This window comes from Apodemus sylvaticus, chromosome 19 (genome assembly GCF_947179515.1).
Source record: "Apodemus sylvaticus chromosome 19, mApoSyl1.1, whole genome shotgun sequence".
Taxonomy (NCBI): domain Eukaryota; kingdom Metazoa; phylum Chordata; class Mammalia; order Rodentia; family Muridae; genus Apodemus; species Apodemus sylvaticus.
In genome coordinates this window covers 1,393,263-1,411,370 of record NC_067490.1, presented here as the reverse complement: position 1 = coordinate 1,411,370, position 18,108 = coordinate 1,393,263, and the positions used below count along the sequence as shown (strand labels likewise).

Here is an 18,108-nt window from a genome sequence, read left to right as displayed (position 1 = left end):
ATACTTGGTGAAGAGTTTGCAGTGTATGACTGACAAGACGGCTCACCCACTGAGCCATGTCTATTTGAAATTTATTTAACGAAAAATTTCAAATTTTATTCTGAACACATCTTTTACCAAACGTCTTTTCTTTCTTCTGTGATTGTAGGACTTTGTATAGAGACTTTAGATCAAACTGAGCACTCTAAATACTTAGATTTTTTTTTTTAAGATTTATTTATCTATTTTATGTATATAAGTAGTTGTCTTCAGACATACCAGAAGAGGGCATCAGATCCCATTACAGATGATTGTGAGCCACCATGTGGTTACTGGAAATTGAATTCAGGACCTTTAGAAGAGCAGCCAGTGCTCTTAACCACTGAGCCATCTCTCTAGCCCTTGATATACTTTTGTATTTTAAAAAAACGAGGGGCTAGGGAGATGGTTAAAGTGTTTGCCCTGCAAACACGAGATCTGGAGCTGGGGTTTCTGTTTTCTTCCACCCTTTCCATCTCTTTTCTTTGTCCCTTTCACCCCCCAAACACTAGATAGGAGAGGAAAAAGAAGAGGAAAGGAAAGAGATCCTTGAATAAAGCCATGGGTTGCAAAGGGGCAACAACATCATTAGACTACTTCCTGCTGACTAGGGCCATTGAGCTCCCCCGGGAGAGTCTAAGCTTTGCAGTCAGGATATCTAGATATCTATTTCTTCTTCCTGTGTCTTGTGAACAACTGCTTAACTGAGACCAACAGCCACCAACAGCCACCAACAGCCACCAATATCCCAACCCGCCATCTGAAAAGTCCCCAGAATTCTGAGCATCACACAGTTGCAGAAAACATCTGCAGTTGGCAGCGTCATGCCCCAGCTAAACTTGGAGGCAAATCATGGTCAGCTGCCTTGAAACAGCTCCACGCCCCACACCCAGGATTAAAAACAAAAACACATACTTATAATAGTTGTGTGTTTTTAAGGAAACCAAAATTCCAAAATTCTCACTACATGAGCATGTCAGCCTGCGTGTAGCTCTAAACTCCAGAGGTGGACGTGGGATGGCCAGAGCAAGCTGGCCAACCATATAGATCGGTGGGCTTTGGGTTTGAGTGAAGGCCTTGTCTTGAGTAGCCATCACTGTCTTTCCTGTAAGTTGAGTTAGGTTTTGGTCTCTCCTACCCTGCTGAAGAGCAAGAGCAACTGGTTAGGTTTTTAACTTTTTAAAAAGAGATTTATTTATTATATATAAGTACACTGTAGCTGTCTTCCGACACTCCAGAAGAGGGAGTCAGATCTTGTTACAGATGGTTGTAAGCCACCATGTGGTTGCTGGGATTTGAACTCAGAACGTTCGGAAGAGTAGTCAATGCTCTTAACCACTGAGTCATCTCTCCAGCCCCCTTTTTTTTGTTTTGATTTTATTACTGTTGTGTTGGTAATGGGGTTGTGTGGCATGGGTGCTGTAGTATGTATGGAAGGTCTGAGGATACTTCCATCTTTATGTGGTGGATTTCTAGGTCTTCAAAGAAGAATTTGAAGAGACCTCTTCCTGCCTTCAAACTGTGGCTATGGGCCCTTCCTGCCTTCCTTGGCAGAGAGGAGACAGGTAGGGGCTGTCTTAACCTTCATCCAGTCCTACCAGGCCCTGTCGAGTGCCAGGGGAACCAGTGGCTGCAGTCAGCTTCAGCTCGGCAGGATGCGGTAAACTCAGACCACTGTTAGGCTTCAAAGCAAACACTTTACCTACAGAACCTTATCACAACCTTCTTCTGCTAGTGCGTTCACAGCTCTCAGGCTGTGGATAGACACCAACCAGTTCAGAACGCAATGGAACATGAAATTTTTCTGTTGGTCACTGCTGGGTCTAGTTGTTATTTCAAAAGAGTATTGAATGATGTGAACAGGAGCTAAGGGGTTGATGAAGATATTAAACCCTTTAAACCTGTGATGGGTGATATTTCCCAGTCCTTTAAGAGGGCTGAGTATGGGAGGGGGCACTAGATGTCTAAAACTTGTACAGAAGGGGACCTGAGATGGTTCTTGTGGTGGGGAAGAACTCTTTGAAGGGGCTTAAAAAGAGAGGATTGGGGGTTAAGGGAGTGTGTCACGGCGTGTAGGGGAAGGGGGTGCCCAGGCAGGCCCTTGTCCAGGCATCTTTTCCCCCTGAGGGACCACACACACACAGGCATGGTATACAATAGTTTATTCAGGGTAGAGGTTGGAAGTTAGTGGTATAGTGGAAGGAGAGAGAGAGAGAGAGAGAGAGAGAGAGAGAGAGAGAGAGAGAGAGAGAGAGAGAGAAGAGTGTAGTGGAGGCTGGCCATGACCACATGGAGAGAGGGAAGCCCAAGGGGCAGAGAGGTGAGAGTGGGATGGGAGAGAGCAAAGAGAGAGAGAGGAGGGGCAAGTAGCCCCTTTTATAGTGGGCCATGTCTATGGGGCGGGGCATACCTTATAAGTGTGGGGTGGAGTTTAGACAGAATACCAACACTCTTGCCTGATGACCTGATGACCTCAACCTCACATTGGTCCCAGAACCACATGTGGAAGGAGAGAACCAATTTCCTAAAATTGTCCTCTGATCTCTGCACACATTTATGTTATGCATGCACCCACACAGACATATACACAAAACAAATATTTTAAAAACGCAAACAATGCTGCTCCCACCCCTAACTTCTCCCTCCTGAAATAAACCTTGAGCTGGCCAAAACCAAAAACAAAACCAACTCAATGGGAACTAGGGAATTATCACCACAAGGCCTAATTGGATATGGGCAGTTTCCTGTCAGCCTGTGGCCTGACAGGAAACTGAAACCTAAGTACTGGAAACTGAAAGGGAGGAGGCTGGGGGTGGGGCATCCTCCGAAGCCCAGCTCTCCTCTTATGTAACAGCACCCTAACTCCAGACCTCATTTTACTATCCTCTGCTTTTGGAAAGAGTCAAGCTGTGGATGACCCGCTGGCTGCAAGGTCCCAGAGGCTGGGCTTAGTGTGGGAGAGGCTTAATCAAGTGTATCCCATGGTGTTTCTCGTCCAGGGTCTCAGCACCAAATGTAGGGGCTTAAAAAGAGGAGGATGGGGGTTAAGGGAATGTGGCATGGCGGCGTGGGGAAGGGGATGCCCAGGCAGGCCCTTGCCTGGGCACCTCTGCCCCCTGAGGGACCACACACACACAGGCATGGTATAGAATAGAGTTTATTCAGAGTAGGGGATGGGAGTTAGTGGTAGAGAAAGAGAGGAGAGAGGAGAGGGAGAGAAAGAGAGAGAGAGGAGAAGAGAAGTGGAGGCCAGCCATGGCCATGTGGGGGGGGGGGGGGAGGAGGAGAGCCCAAGGAGCAGAGAGGTGAGAGTATGTGGGAGAGTGGAGAGCAAAAAGATCGAGGAGGGGCAAGTAGCCCCTCTTATAGTGGGCCAGATCTCTGGGGCGGGGCATACCTGGCTATTGCCAGGTAGGTGTGGGGTGGAGCTTAGACAAAACACCAGCACTTAGAGCTCATTACCTTACTCCCATGAACCTTTGCCTACAACTCCAGTGAGGGTGGGAGGCACAGCCCAGCACCTGCTGGGTAAAGGGTTACTTTGACGCATTCTATTCATCTTGTATAGTGTTCTTCAGTCTTCCCAGGCTAGTGAGTGCCTAAACCCAAGCTCTCTCCCCTCCCCTCTTTCATGTTTGCCATGTGGGTGCCAAAGATGAATTTTCTTGATGTTGATTTTGGAGCAGGGACAGGACAGACAAAGCCTCCACACAAGTCTGCTGGGGAGAGGAAAGCTGGAGGAGGAAGACACAATGTTCATCAGTAGTGAAGTGATACAGGAGTCATTGTTTCTTTTACCCAGTTCCAACCTGCACTTTAGCTTTCCAGCCAGGTTTCTACAGAAATCCCCACTGCTCTTCGTAAGCCATTTGGCCGCTACTTAGGGATGACTACATGGAACTGCCAGGCTCTCCAAACCTTTATTGTTTAATTGAGTTTCCAAAGCCAAGGCTGTCTCTGGCCACATTAGAAGGGAGTGGAGGAGCTGGGCGGTGGTGGCGCACGCCTGTAATCCCAGCACTCTGGGAAGCAGAGGCAGGCGGATTTCTGAGTTCGAGGCCAGCCTGGTCTACCAAGTGAGTTCCAGGACAGCCAGGACTATACAGAGAAACCCTGTCTTGAAAAAAGCAAATCCAAAAAAAAAAAAAAAAAAAAAAAAAAGAAGAAGAAGAAGAAGAAGAAGGAAATAAAATGATTATTGTGCAATAATATTAAGAGGTTGGTGTGAGGGGCTGGAAGGGTGACTTGGTGATTAAGAGCACTGGCTGCTTTTCCAGAGGACCTGAGTTTGATTCCTAGCACCTGCGTGGAGGCACACAACCATCTGTAGCTCCAGTTGCATAGGATATGATGACCTCTTCTGGTCTCTGTGGGCATCAGGCATGTAAGGGATTCACAGACATGCATGTAAACAAAGTACGCACACGTATAAAATTTAAAGAAGGTTTTAAGAAGTGAATTGAGAGAATGCCTGACCATCACCATCTTGGGGCAGGAGCTGCCATGGTGACTGAGCAGAGACCCCAGCTTGTGGCCAAGGAAGGACATAAGCAGAACTATATATAGAATTGAAGGGGCTGTTAACATTTGTTTGTTGGAAACAAGGGAGATAACTCTGTAAATAGCTGCCCTCCTAGAGTTCATTGGCTACCATCCCTTCCCTGCCTGCTGCTGTTGACAGATACCTAAGATTCCTTAGTGCATATAAAAAGAAACCATTCATAAACCAGGGGTAGTGGGACTGGGAGATGCAGCGCCCTAGGGTTCTAGCCAGCGATTCAAACACAGCCTTGAGTTAAACTCATTTCATTACTCATAAGCTGAGCTTTTCTGAGTCATTCTCAGTGGTCGGTACTGTCCACATTGGAATTAGAATGTGGTATGCTGTGTTCTCAAGATGAGAATACCCTGTCAGTTTAGTTTCTGTTTCTTATAAAGTGTCCTGACAGGAAGCAGCCTGAGGGAGGAAGGACTTTATTCAGTTTATAATTCCAGGTTACAGTTATCAGGAAGCCAGCAAAGCGGGGATTTAGAATAGCCAGCAGTGCCACACAGTCAGAGGAACAGCCAGCAGCAGTGCCACAGTCAGAAGCAGAACACATAGAGAGGCCTGTTTGCTTGCTCAGCCCGGTCTTTTTACACTTAGGACGGAGACCCCCTGCTGAGTGAATAGGAAGACTGTCTTCCACTGACACGTCCACCATCCAATCCAGTGTAGACAGTTCCTCACTGAGACTCTTGTCTTGTAAGTCGAAGTTGTGTCTAGTTGACAGAGTTATCACTTCACCAGATGTTGTGAGAGGACTGGACAGCTTGTAGTCCCCGCACGTGACATGTTTGGGAAGGTGGCAGGGAAGTAGAATGTCCCCACCATCAGCAATGAGATGTGTTGCTGAGTACAAACCATTACCCAAAGCAGGAACTCTAACAGGAAGGGGATTTATGAACAGCAGTATCTGCTTTATCAGCAGATAAAGCATAAAAATTAAATAAAAAGGAAGGTAAAGATGCTAGCTCACATATTCTACAGCTGGTAGGGTGAAAAAAAAAACCCACAGAGGCCAAGTCCACAAAACTTATCCTGGGATCCAAAGCCATGGACACCCTGGGAAGACAGGTACAGGTAGTGGGGAGTCAGGGATGGGAAGAGCAGATGACTTAAAAGTTTGACCCTTAAAGAAGAAAAATATAATTCAGCATTAACAAAGTCCCAAAGGTAACCCCAAAGTATCCCCTTCTGATCTATTAAAATTATGGGGGTGCCGGGCGGTGGTGGTGCATGCCTGTAATCCCAGCACTCTGGGAGGCAGGGGCAGGTGGATTTCTGAGTTCGAGGTCAGCCTGGTCTACAAAGTGAGTTCCAGGACAGTCAGGGCTACACAGAGAAACCCTGTCTCGAAAAAAAAAAAAAATCCAAAAAAACCAAAAAAAAAAAGGGGGGGGGGGACTTTATGCAGGCTTATAGGAAACTCTGATGATGTGTCTGCAGGATGTGAGTGCTGTGGAGTGAGTGCTTTGGAGGAGGTTAGAACACCCACACATCCCTTTACTGTGTTCTGGTAAACTTCTTTAAATGACAATTTGACACAACCCGGAGTTTCAGGGGAACCGAATCTCAACTGAGGATATCTCCGTCAGATCGCCAGCGGGCTCGTTCCTGGGGAGTTTCCGTTCCTGGGGAGTCTCCTTGATTGATGGTGCTTTCTTAGGTAGCACATCGCCCCCCCTAGGCAGGAGGTCCCAGGCTGTGTAAGTTGAGCCCAAGCCACGCCTGCCAGTCAGCAAGCAACCTCTTTCATGGTCCCTGCCAAACTTCTCTGGGTGTGAGGTGAGTTCCTTCGCCATATGTGTGGAATGACAAGCAGGTGATGTGGTCACATTCATTTCTCTTGACTGTGGACTTGATGTGAGCGGCTGTCACAGGCTCCACCACTGTGGCTTCCCTCTGTGATGGACCGACTGTACCCTGGAATTGTAAGCCAAATAGACTCTCCCGTTCCTACTTTGTCTTTTGGCTAAAGTGTTCTATCTCAGCAATAGAAAAGAAAGTAGAACACATTGCTAGGGCGATTTGCAGCAACATGAGGGAAATCCATCTTTCCAGACCTTAGATAGTGGGTCTTGAATCTGCATAGCTACTGTGGTGGGCCATGGACAATGGCAAGGTCTCTGAGTGCACAGTCATCAAAGAGCAATTAGGAACCAAAAGGTGCGGTACCTTTAAGCTGTCCTCATCAGCGCATGCTCTGACTTTGTTACATGTCTACACCGCAGCCTTGGTTCTGAGCACCCTACACACCAAGGAACAATGCCCAGAGTTCCTCAGCTCAGATTTGAACACTGCACTTTAGGAATGTGTTAGTGTACACAAAGTTTTGTACTCTCATAGAGACATGCTCTAATTACAGAAAATAATGACAGTATTGTCCTCAGTGTGTGAGCGTGTTGGGTTACATTATGTTAGGGTGATTTTAAAGGTTGGATTTTAAAGGCTGAAGGAAAACCCAGAAATTCAGAGCACTTACTGCTCTAGGAGAGGACATGGGTTCAGCTCCCATCACTTAGATGACGGTATCACGGTAACTCCAAGGTCCTGGGATCTGATGCTTCTTCTGGCCTCCAGTGGCACCAAGCACACACATGGTACACATACATGCAGGCACCCCCACAAAGTAAAAATTTTTTTTTTTTTTTTGATTTGGTTTTTCCGAGACAGGGTTTCTTTGTGTAGCCCTGGCTGTCCTGGAACTCACTCTGTAGAGTTTTATTGCCACCGCCCGGCAATAAAAATCTTTTAAAACTTGGTATTTGAATTGCTGACTTAAATTGCTGACAAAAACAAACAGCTACTCCAGCCGGGGATTTAGTTGATTAGAACACATAAAGCCCTGAATTTTGTAGTCAGCACTGCATAAAGCATGCATTATAGCATAGCCTGGGGTACATGGAAGACCCTGTTTCAAAAAATAGACACTAAAACAAAAACAACAAAACAAACAAAAAACCACGAAAAAGTTAAGTGAATTTGGGCTTGGGATTAGGGCTTGCTTTTTGAATGGCCTTAAATATACTTCTGTCATTTTTCTCCCATGCGTTTATATAAAGTGGCATTCTTAGTACTGATGACTATAAAATCAAATTATTAGTAACTATGAAAAACATCCGAAGCCAGGCGGTGGTGGTACAAACTTTTAATCCCAGCACCTGCGAGGCAGAGGCAGGCGGATTTCTGAGTTCAAGGCCAGCCTGGTCTATAGAGTTGAGTTCCAGGACAGCCAGGGGTATACAGAGAAACCCTGTCTCGAAAAACCAAAAAAAAAAGAAGAAGAAGAAGAAGAAAAAAATCGAAGATGCTCTGTGTTCTTCAGGATCTAATACTTAGCCAATATTTAATCATCCGCCCCCTCCCCATATCTGTTTGTAGAGAGTTTCTCATGTAGCTCAGTAGCCTGGGCTGGCCTTAAACTCACTTTGTAAATAAGGAGGACTTTGAACTCCTGATCCTTCTGTCTCTACTTCTCAAGTGCTGGCATTACAGGCATGTAACAGCACACCTAAGTTTAAATTTTTTAAAAAAGATTTATTTATTTTTATATGTAAGTACACTATAGCTATCTTCAGACACACCAGAAGAGGGCGTCAACCATGTGGTTGCTGGAATTGAACTAGGGACCTTCAGAAGAGCAGACAGTGCTCTTAACCGCTAAGTGATCTCTCCAGCCCTTAAATTTCTTTAAAATGAGCATGCCATATAGAAATTTGCTTTAATTTTTAATAACTTGTAAAAAATTATATATGTATAGCAAATAATACTTTTTGTTTGTTTGTTTTTTCAAGACAGTTTTTCTGTGCTGCCCTGGTTGTCCTGGAACTCACACTGTAGACTAGGCTGTCTTTGAACTCTGAGATCCATCTGCCTCTGCCCCACAAGTGCTCAGATTAATGGTGTGCACCACCACCACCACAGGACAATAATTTGTTTTAAAATAAATTGTTTTATTATCAGTGTTTGATTTTTTTTTTTTTTTTTTGTCTACCTGTTTTATACTCCCCAAAGCCTAAGGCCATGTAAAAATATTTTGGCAGGAAAGAAGTCATAAGTCGAAACTTTTAGAAGCCTTGCTCTGATGGATTAGTTTACATTCCATATCCATGATAGACTTTCCTGTCCCATGGCAAGTCTTCGCTGGGAATCTGGAATGAGGGAGGCAGCGCCTTATGTACCATCCTGTGGTCCAGACCGGACTGTGTTTACAGAACCCGGGAGATGCTGATCCAACAAGGGCCAAAAGAAGTGGCATCGCACCAGGCATGGTGGCCCACTCATTTAATCCGGGCACTCAGGATGCTGAGGCAGTCAGATCTCTCTGAGTTTGAAGCCAACCTGGCCTACACAGCGAGCTCCTAGCCAGCCAAAGCTACACTGTGAAACTCTGTCTCAAAGGACCAAAAATTAGGGGCTGGAGAGATGGCTCAGCAGTTAAGAGCACCTACACGGTGGCTCATAAGCATCTGTAACGGGATCTAATGTCTTCTTCTGGTGTGTCTGAGAACAGCTACAGTGTGCTCATACACAGAAAATAAATACATCTTTTAAAAAAATTGCACGTCTTTGTTCCCGTGTGCCTGGTGGGCACAGCTCACCTGGACCAAGGAATCCCTATGGACCTGACTGGTTTGAACCGCCATGCTAACCAAGTACACAGGCTTTCAGAGGACTAAGAAACACATAGCTGGATCCACACAGGCCAGGGGTGCCAAGAGAGAAATGACAGAAACCTTGATGGGTGCGGAGGCCTTCGGGCTGAGCATCTGTTCCTGTGGGTGGAGGAGGTGGAGCGAAGCACTCTCTTGTGTTGGCATACTACACGGGATGCATCACCGGAGGCCCTGGGTCGGATCACCGTTTCTCACAAATGTGACATTTGCATACTTGGTCGCAGTGGGTGGGGCTCTTTTGAGAAGGTTAGGAAGCGGCCATGTTGGAAGAGGCCTATCACTGGAGGTGGGCTTTAAGGTTTCAAAAGCCCGCTGAGCCATTTTTTATTCAGCATGCTCTGTCTCATGCTTGTGGATCAGATACAAGTGGTGAGCTGCTGCTCCAGCACCACCGTGCCTGATTGGCTGCTGCCATGCGCCCTGCCACGGTGGTCTTGGACTCTAAGCCCCAATAAACTCTTCTGTCTATAAGTTGCCTTGGTTATGATGTCTTATCACATCAAGAAGAAAAATAACTAAGTCACATGGTTAACACCAAACAATAGAAACTGCTAGGAGGCCGCGAGTAACTCACAGCTACCATCAGAACAGTTACAAAGACAAATATCACTTGTCCAGCCCACAGACCTTTTATTTTTTAAAAGATTTAATTTTTGTGTGTGTTGGTGCTTTATCTGCATTCATGTCTGTGTGAGACATGGACTGTTACTGATTATAGGCAGTGAGCTGTCATGTCAGTGATGGGAATTGAACCTGGGTCCTCTGCAAGAATAGCAGACTTGGATTTATTTATTTTTCCTTTTAGATTTTTTTTCATTTAAGTACATTGTCTGTGTCTTCAGACACACCAGAAAAGCTATTGGATCCCATTACAGATCAGATGGTTGTGAGCTACCATGCGGTTGCTGGGAATTGAACTCAGGACCTCTGGAAAAGCAGTGCTCTTAACTGTTGAACCAGCTCTCCAGCCCTAGACTTGGTTTTTTTGAGACAGGGTTTCTCTGTGTAGCCTTGGCCATCTTGGAACTTGCCTTATAATAGGCTGACCTTGAACTCAGAGATCTACTGGCCTCCAGAGTGCTAGGATTAAAGGCATGCGCCACCACCACCCATCAAACAGTAAACACTCTTTACCTCCCGTCCTTTTAATGACCTTGTGTAGACTCTAAAGAAACTGGGTGTCTAAAGGTAAACAAACAGCAGAGTTGAACATAGTATGCCCTGTTCATGCCATCTCTTCAGCAATTTTTGTTTTATTTTAAAGCAATGACCATATGAGGAATGGTGGGCTCAGTGCCTGTTTTACCTACACTAACTGAAAGCACATTACACTCTCGCTCACAAACATCTGTGCAATGTCATTACCACTGCACAATCTTGCTGGAATCTGCGTTTCCATTCAGTGCAGATAAAAACAACAGAGAACACCCAGCCCAGAATCAGATTATTGTTTTCTGTTTTGAAGTCAGGCATCCAGGTAGGCAAGGAAGGGCTGGGCTTGCCAGTTCTTCACATTGTCCTCACAGGGGAAAGCAACACCCTCAGAAGTTTAGTCAGAACGTGTTACTCAGCCCCACGAGGCAACTGTCTGAAGCAACAGAACAACAGTCATGGACAGTCAATACAACGATGGCCCAGTCATTCAAACGTCTAAATCTGAGAGGCCCCGGGACCTCCCCCTTGCCTCAGGTCCAATCCCAGGTCCCCAGGGATTTTCATACCATTTCATGCCTTCTGAAGCCAGTCAGAAATCTAGAAAAAAATCTTGCTGCCTGCTGTAGAAGAAATACAAGGCACACTGAGGGGACAAAAAGGACTAGGCAAGAGGGGATTATGGGCTGGCAGAACTCCCCATGAGCTCCAGCTCCATCCCAAGGGCCTCAAGGACAAGGGTGCATCCCCCTCCCCCCCCCCCTCCCCGTGCACCCTTACCGAGAGCATGAGCATAGCTTCCTTTTTTTTTACCTGTGAGAAGAAAAGCCATGAGTGACCGGGGAAACACCAGCCCTAGGAAGTATCCAGAACTGACACAGACCCAGGTTAGAGACTAGGCAATGAGGGTGTGGCTGTGTTTCCCATTAATGAGCAGAGCACACTTCTAAAGGAGGCTGAAAGAAAACCCAGATCCTGCCCTTTCCTACCTCTGCTTCTCCTATACAACACAAAAGCCACCACAGCTCCAATGATGGCCACAGCTCCAAGGACACCCAGAACAGCAATGATCACCATGTTGGAGTTGGTGGATGGAGGAGGCTCTGGGAAGGACAGACACAGGAAATGAAGGTGAGGGTCATGACCCCAGCTCTCAGCCCTGACCTGCTCAGGGTCTGCAGAAGGCTCCAGCTTTCCCTGACCCCAGATCTGCACCCACACCCTCCTTACCCCATCTCCGGGTGAGGGGCTCAGGCAGCCCCTCATGCAGCACTTGGCATGTGTATTTCTGCTCCTCTCCAGAAGGCACCACCACAGATGCCCACTTCTGGAAGGTTCCATCCCCTGCAGGCCTGGTCTCCACAAGCTCCATGTCCTGGGTCAGCTCCTCCCCATTCAACTGCCAGGTCAGGGTGATATCAGCAGGGTAGAAGCCCAGGGCCCAGCACCTCAGGGTGACATCACCTTCAGATCTGGGGTGACGGGTCACATGTGCCTTAGGAGGGTCTGAGGGAGAGAGTTGGAAGGATGAGGCATCTTGCTTTCTTCTAGGGACTCAGCAGTGTTCATGTGACCATCCTGGGACAGGAGAACTGGGGTGGGATTAGGGTGTCTGTAACCTAGACATCATCTAGAGCCCATGCACCTGGGAGGATCTATTCTTTGGGATGCTTTAGGATGTGAAAGTGACAATATGGGGTAGGAGGCTCCAGGTCTCTGCAGACTCATGGGAAGGGATTCTGGTCCAGAGCTGGGTGAGGGCCAAGAGACTGAGAAAAGCTGGAGTCTGACTAGAGACACTGAGTAGAGGATAGAGGGAGGCCTAGGGTGAAGCCCCCCATGGGTCCAGGGCCATTGCCAAGGCTGATCTGCTTGTGTTAAGGATTAGCCTTCTACAGGGAAAAGCAGCCCTGGGTGTCTCTCTCCCTCCTCTTCAGCGCTGTGCCTGCTGGACAGCGTCCTGCCCCTGAGTTGTACCCCAAGGCTTTTCCCCAAGCCCTAGAGGAAAACTGAGGAGAGGACCTGAGTGCAGCAGCTTGTCCTTTCCCAGCTGTAGGTATTTCCCGAGCCACTCCAAACAAGGACCTTGCAGGTATGCCCTCTGGTGGTCGGCCTCACCGACATCCTCTGATTTGCGCATAGAGGACCGTGAGGCCATGTCAGTCGTGGTCCAGGAGCGCAGGTCCTCGTTCAGGGAAATGTAATCCCGGCCGTCGTAGGCCACTTGACAATACCCGCGGAGCAGGCGCCCATCGGGTCCCATGTCGCAGCCGAACATCCACTGCAGCGTGTGAGATTCTGGAAGGGACATGCAGATCAGCACCACTTGTGGCCACCTTGCCTGCTGTCGGTGGATAGCCCAGAAGTTTCAGGAACAAAAGTGCAACTGAAACCTAAGCAGAATTCTGCGGAAGCTTTCTTGTCTGAAGTTCTGGGTAGGCGTTAGGATGAAGCTTAGACCCAGCGGGTCAAGATGACTCAGGCCCGACTGGGGGGACATGGGAGGGATGGAGTCTGTGATCCCGGCCGCAGTTACTCACCGTCCTTACTCTGATTGTAGTAGCCCAGCAGGGTCCTCAGGTTCACTCTGAAGTTCCTCCCCATGTCCTTGGCTTTCCGAGTCTCCTGCTCCCAATAATCCGGCCCCTCCTGCTCCACCCACGGCGCCCGCGGCTCCATCCTCGGAGTCTCCGCTTCGCTGTCGAAGCGCACGAACTGCGTGTCGTCCACGTAGCCGACGACTATGAACCGGGGCTCCCCGAGGCCGGGCCGGGACACGGCGGTGTGGAAATACCGCAGCGAGTGTGAGCCTGGGGGCGGCGCTCGGTGAGACCCCAACCTCCTCCAGGCTCAGAGTCCCAGGAGAAGGCAGAGAGACTGGGATAGGGCAGGGGAACTTGGGGTGTTACCCCCCACCCCCACCGCCCCAGACTGCCGCGTCTCCTCGCAGAGGCTTTTCTGCTCCCGACCCCTCCCCTCACTCACTAGTCTGGGTCAGGACCACGGCACCGGCCAGGACCACGGCACGGGCCAGCAGCAGCTGGAGCCAAGAGGAAGAAGATAACATCCTCACTCCCAGGGTCTGTGAGGAGCCTGAATGTGGACTTTGTTCCTGTTGACTCCGTACTTGGAACCTCTGCGTCACTGATTGGCTTCTAAAGAAACTAGTCGACCAACAGGAATGAGAATTGAGACTGCATCATTTGTGTCTTTATAAAAGGGAAAGCAGCATGAGTCACTTACATGACCTGCTTTAACTGGAACTATCTCTTATGCTCTTTATCACTTATGCTCTTGGGCACACTGTTTCTCCAGGTCTTGTAGTCCGTGTAAGCTTTGGCTTATTTAATTAATCAATTAACTTTACATTCTGACTAGTCTCCCTTCCTCCTCTTTTCCCAGTCCTTCCCCTCCCCCATCCACTCCTCCATTTCTCTTCCAAAAAGGGGAGGCTTCCCAGTGGATATCAGCCAGCCTTGGCATATCAAGTTGTAGTTATTTTATAATTATGTTTATGTGTGTTTGTGTGAGGATAGATTAGTGCAGTGCCTGAGAAGGACCAAACAGAGCCTCAGACTCCCTGGAGCTGGAGTTCCAGGTGATTGTGAGGTGCAGAGTGAGTGCTGGGAACCGACCTCAGGTTCTTTGCATGATCTTAGTTATGCACTCTTAACAGCTGAGCCAGTTCCACAGTCCCCAGAAGGATTTGCTTTGGTACTCTGTTCTGTATAAACATGCAACACTGTAACTGTACAAGGGGTAGTTTATTAGATGGTTGATTACAATGTAACTCCACTGTGGAATGTTTCTATCTCACTATGCTAAAACCACCAGGTCATCAGAAAGATAAATGCTGTATGTATTCACTTATATGTGGATATTAGCCATTGAATGGTAGCCAAGTTACAGTCTTTAGACCCAGAGAGATTAGGCATAGAGGAAGGGACACAAGGATCTCCTGGGAAGGAAATAGGATAGAGTTTATGGCTGGACTGGTGCGGGGCATGAGGGTTGCAGGTGAACAGGTTGGGAGAGAAGGAAGAAGAGGTTAAGGGTCAGCTAGAACTGAGGGACTTATGAGGGGCGGAAGGGAAACCTAATACAGTGTAAACTTCCTAAAATATGGAGTCTTTAAATAATGAGGGAGACAGAGCCCCAACTGGCCATCTCTTGCCACCAAAAGAAGCTTCCAGTACCAGAACTTGGTTACATCCAGTTGAGTTATTGACCAAAGGGGCTCTATGGAAATTCCCAAACAATCCAGGCCGTCAGCTCTCTGTAAACTGACAGCAGGGCCCCATTTCTGAAGATAAACCTTCCTCTAGCTTTCAGGCTACAAATAGGCAGAACACTGTGTAAATAATAAGTAAATCCTTGAAAAAAAAAAAAAAGAAGAAGAAGAAGAAGACGCTTTGACCTGACAGGTTCTTGCTCAGGTTTGAGATGTTTGAAATAAACCAGGCCCATAGCCTAGAGGGCTCCCATGTCATTTGTGTCCCCCTTTTCTAGCTGGGGACAGATCAGAGGCCTCAGAAATGACAGGCAAGTGCTGTGTACCTGAGGTTCAGTGCTAGGTGTGGACTTGGCACCATGACTTGTAGTTGTCACAGCAAAACCGAAGAAGGTGGGCCTCTGATGGGAGAGCTGGGGATGAGGAGGACTGCATCTGACACACACCTCAGTGGCCCAAACTGGATTGTTTACAGGACCTGTGCAAAGCTGACCCAACAAGGGCCACACTGCAGAATGCACTAGTGGGAGTGAGGCACAGTGGATGTGGGAGGCACCGGAGACCTGGTTGGTTTGCATCTCCATGGTAACCAACAACACAGGCTCTTACTGCTCTTTGAAAACAGGTGCCTTGGAGAAAACTCAGGACCCAGTTAGGGGAACTAGAAAACACATGGCTGGATCCTTGCAGAGCAGCAGTGCCGGGAGAGAAAACCAAAACCAACACCATTGATGGTGGCAAGTTTATGGAGGGTCTAAGGTGCAGCGGCAACTCTTACAAATGGTGGAACACAGAAATTGGAAGTGATTCCCTTGGGGCTGTCTACATCATAGCCCAAGGACCTGACAGACTGTGACAGGGACAATGGGGTAGGATGGGAACAATTTTATCTTCTTTAGTATGAAGACTCAGTTATTCTTCATATTGGAGATCTGCATGTGTATGGTGCAAACAGGGTAGCAGAGAAACACTGCTAATCATTTGTTTGGTCTGCATTAAGCACCCCAGGCCAGAGGGTCCTAAGGCCGGTTGGTACCCACAGACTGACTCCACCTGACTGACTCTACCCAGCAGTGGGGCAGGAATGACTCAAGCTCTGGAATGAGTTTTGTTCCCTGGTTGGTGGAGATGAATCAGAAGGCAGTTTCCTAGGGCACAGGTCTGCTGTTGCTTTCTCGGTTGGGATCCCGAGAACCACGCTCTGCAGAAATCAGAAAGGGATTTCACAGAAAGTGGTTGAGGCCCAGAGCTCACCCTCCAGCCTTAAAGGACTTCCTAGAGCAGGATGAATTTGTTTTGTAAACTTGAGTAGCTAATTGTCGCCTTGGAAGCCTTTTCAGCCACAGGCAAACTGCCACCTGGTGGCCACCCTGACAAACAGTTGTCTCTGCCTGGCTCTGCAGTGTGTTGGGATGAGTTCTCTGTTTAAAAGTTCATGGTTGTGTCCTGAACTGTTATTCTTTTATTTTATTGATTTTTTATTTTTATTTTTTAAAGATTTATTTATTATATGTAAGTAAGCTGTAACTTCCTTCAGACACACCCAGCTAGATCTGTCCCCACACCAGATCTGAAGGCATCTGATCTCATTGCACATGGTTGTGAGCCACCTTGTGGTTGCTGGGACTTGAACTCAGGACTTCTGGAAGAGCAGTCAGTGCTCTTAACCGCTGAGCCATCTCTCCAGCCCTATTTTGTTGTTGTTGTTGTTGTTTTTGTCCCCCCCTCCAGACAGGGTTTCTCTGTGTCCAGGCTGGCCTTGAACTCAGAAATCCGCCTGCCTCTGCCTCCCAAGTGCTGGGATTAAAGGCATGTGCCACCACCACCTGGCTTTTCCAGCTCTATTTTATTGCTTTATTTAATTCTATCTATCTATCTATCTATCTATCTATCTATCTATCTATATATCTATCTATCTATCCATCCTGTAGACAAGGCTAGCCTGAGATTCTCAGAGATCCACCTACCTCTGTCTCTCAAGTGCTGGGATTAAAGGTATGTATCACCAACATCCACCAAGAAACATTAATTTTGTAAACATAACACATTTTGAGTTGTAAAGGGTCCTGATTCTAGGGTGACTGACCCCATTATCTTGTAATGAATGTCATTGCCTAATGCCTGCCACAGTCTAAGTCAGATGGCAGATACTTCAGCAGGACCACAAGAACCTGAGATTTCCAGTTTTCAGTTCTTAGGTGGGTTGTTGTTCCCAGATGGATGCCAAGGTGTGCTCACAGGACCATCACAGAGTCAGCTGTCTTTGCAGGCAACAATGTATCTCAGAGCCAGCCATCCTGATGACTTTGTGGAAACTTCTTTCCTGGCCTTTTTTCAATATGTCAAAGTAGAATTTTTATTGCATAGAGAGTAAAGCAGAGCTGTGGTATTGAGTTGTTAGAAGAAGGGGCCTTACAAACACGCAAGAATTGCAGCTTGTGAACCGGGTAGTGGTGGCGCACGCCTTTAATCCCAGAACTCGGGAGGCAGAAGCAGACGGATTTCTGAGTTTGAGGCCACCCTGGTCTACAGAGTGAGTTCCAAGACAGCCAGGGCTACACAGAGAAACCCTGTCTTGAAAAACAAAACAAAACAAAACAAAACAAAACAAAACAAAAAAAGAATTGCAGTTTGTATGTAACTCAAGATGGGATCCTTAACTCCAAGAGTTAAGGCAGCAAAGGGATTTAGAAAGAATATTTGTAAAATGATCAATTAATTTACCATGTTGTTGTAATAGTAATTTATACAGACTTATGTACTCAGGCATTTAACTGTAATCTTGTCAAGATTTGGTTTTCTATTGCCTTAAAAAATATTGAATTTGAGACTGGAGACTTGGCTCGGTGGTTAACAGAGAACACTGACTGCTCTTGCAGAGGACCTGTGTTTGAGTCCCACATACAGAAGATAGCTCACAACCCTGGTCACCGATGAAGGAAATATTGAATACTTCACACAGAGCAATCAACATTATTTTAGATCTAGCTTTATTTGATTTTTCTTTTTGGGTTTTTTTTTTTTTTTTTTTTTTTTTTGGATTTGGTTTTTTTGAGACAGGGTTTCTCTGTATAGTCCTGGCTGTCCTGGAACTCACTTTGTAGACCAGGCTGGCCTTGAACTCAGAAATCTGGGAGCCTCTGCCTCCCAGAGTGCTGGGATTACAGGCATGTGCCACCACCGCCCGGCTTTATTTGATTTTTTAATTAGTTAATTATAATTTTTTGAGACAGGGTTTCTCTGTATAGCCCTGGCAGTCCTGGAACTCACTCTGTAGATCAAATTTAAGAGATCCACCTGCCTCTGCCTCCCAAGTGCTGGGATTAAAGGTGTGGCCAGCAGCAGTCATTTTTCTTTTCTTTTCTTTTTTTTTTTAAGATTTATTTATTCTATGTGAGTACACTGTAGCTGTCCTTGGACACCCCAGAAGAGGGTGTCAGATTTCATTACAGATGGTTGTGAGCCACCATGTGGTTGCTGGGATTTGA

The 18,108-nt window shown here is 47.1% G+C and overlaps 1 pseudogene; it reads right to left on the bottom strand.

The window, feature by feature from the left end:
* Positions 1-10,472: 10,472 nt before the first annotated feature.
* On the bottom strand, positions 10,473-13,540 carry LOC127669756 (H-2 class I histocompatibility antigen, D-37 alpha chain-like; annotated as a pseudogene).
* Between the last annotated feature and the right edge of the window lie 4,568 nt (positions 13,541-18,108).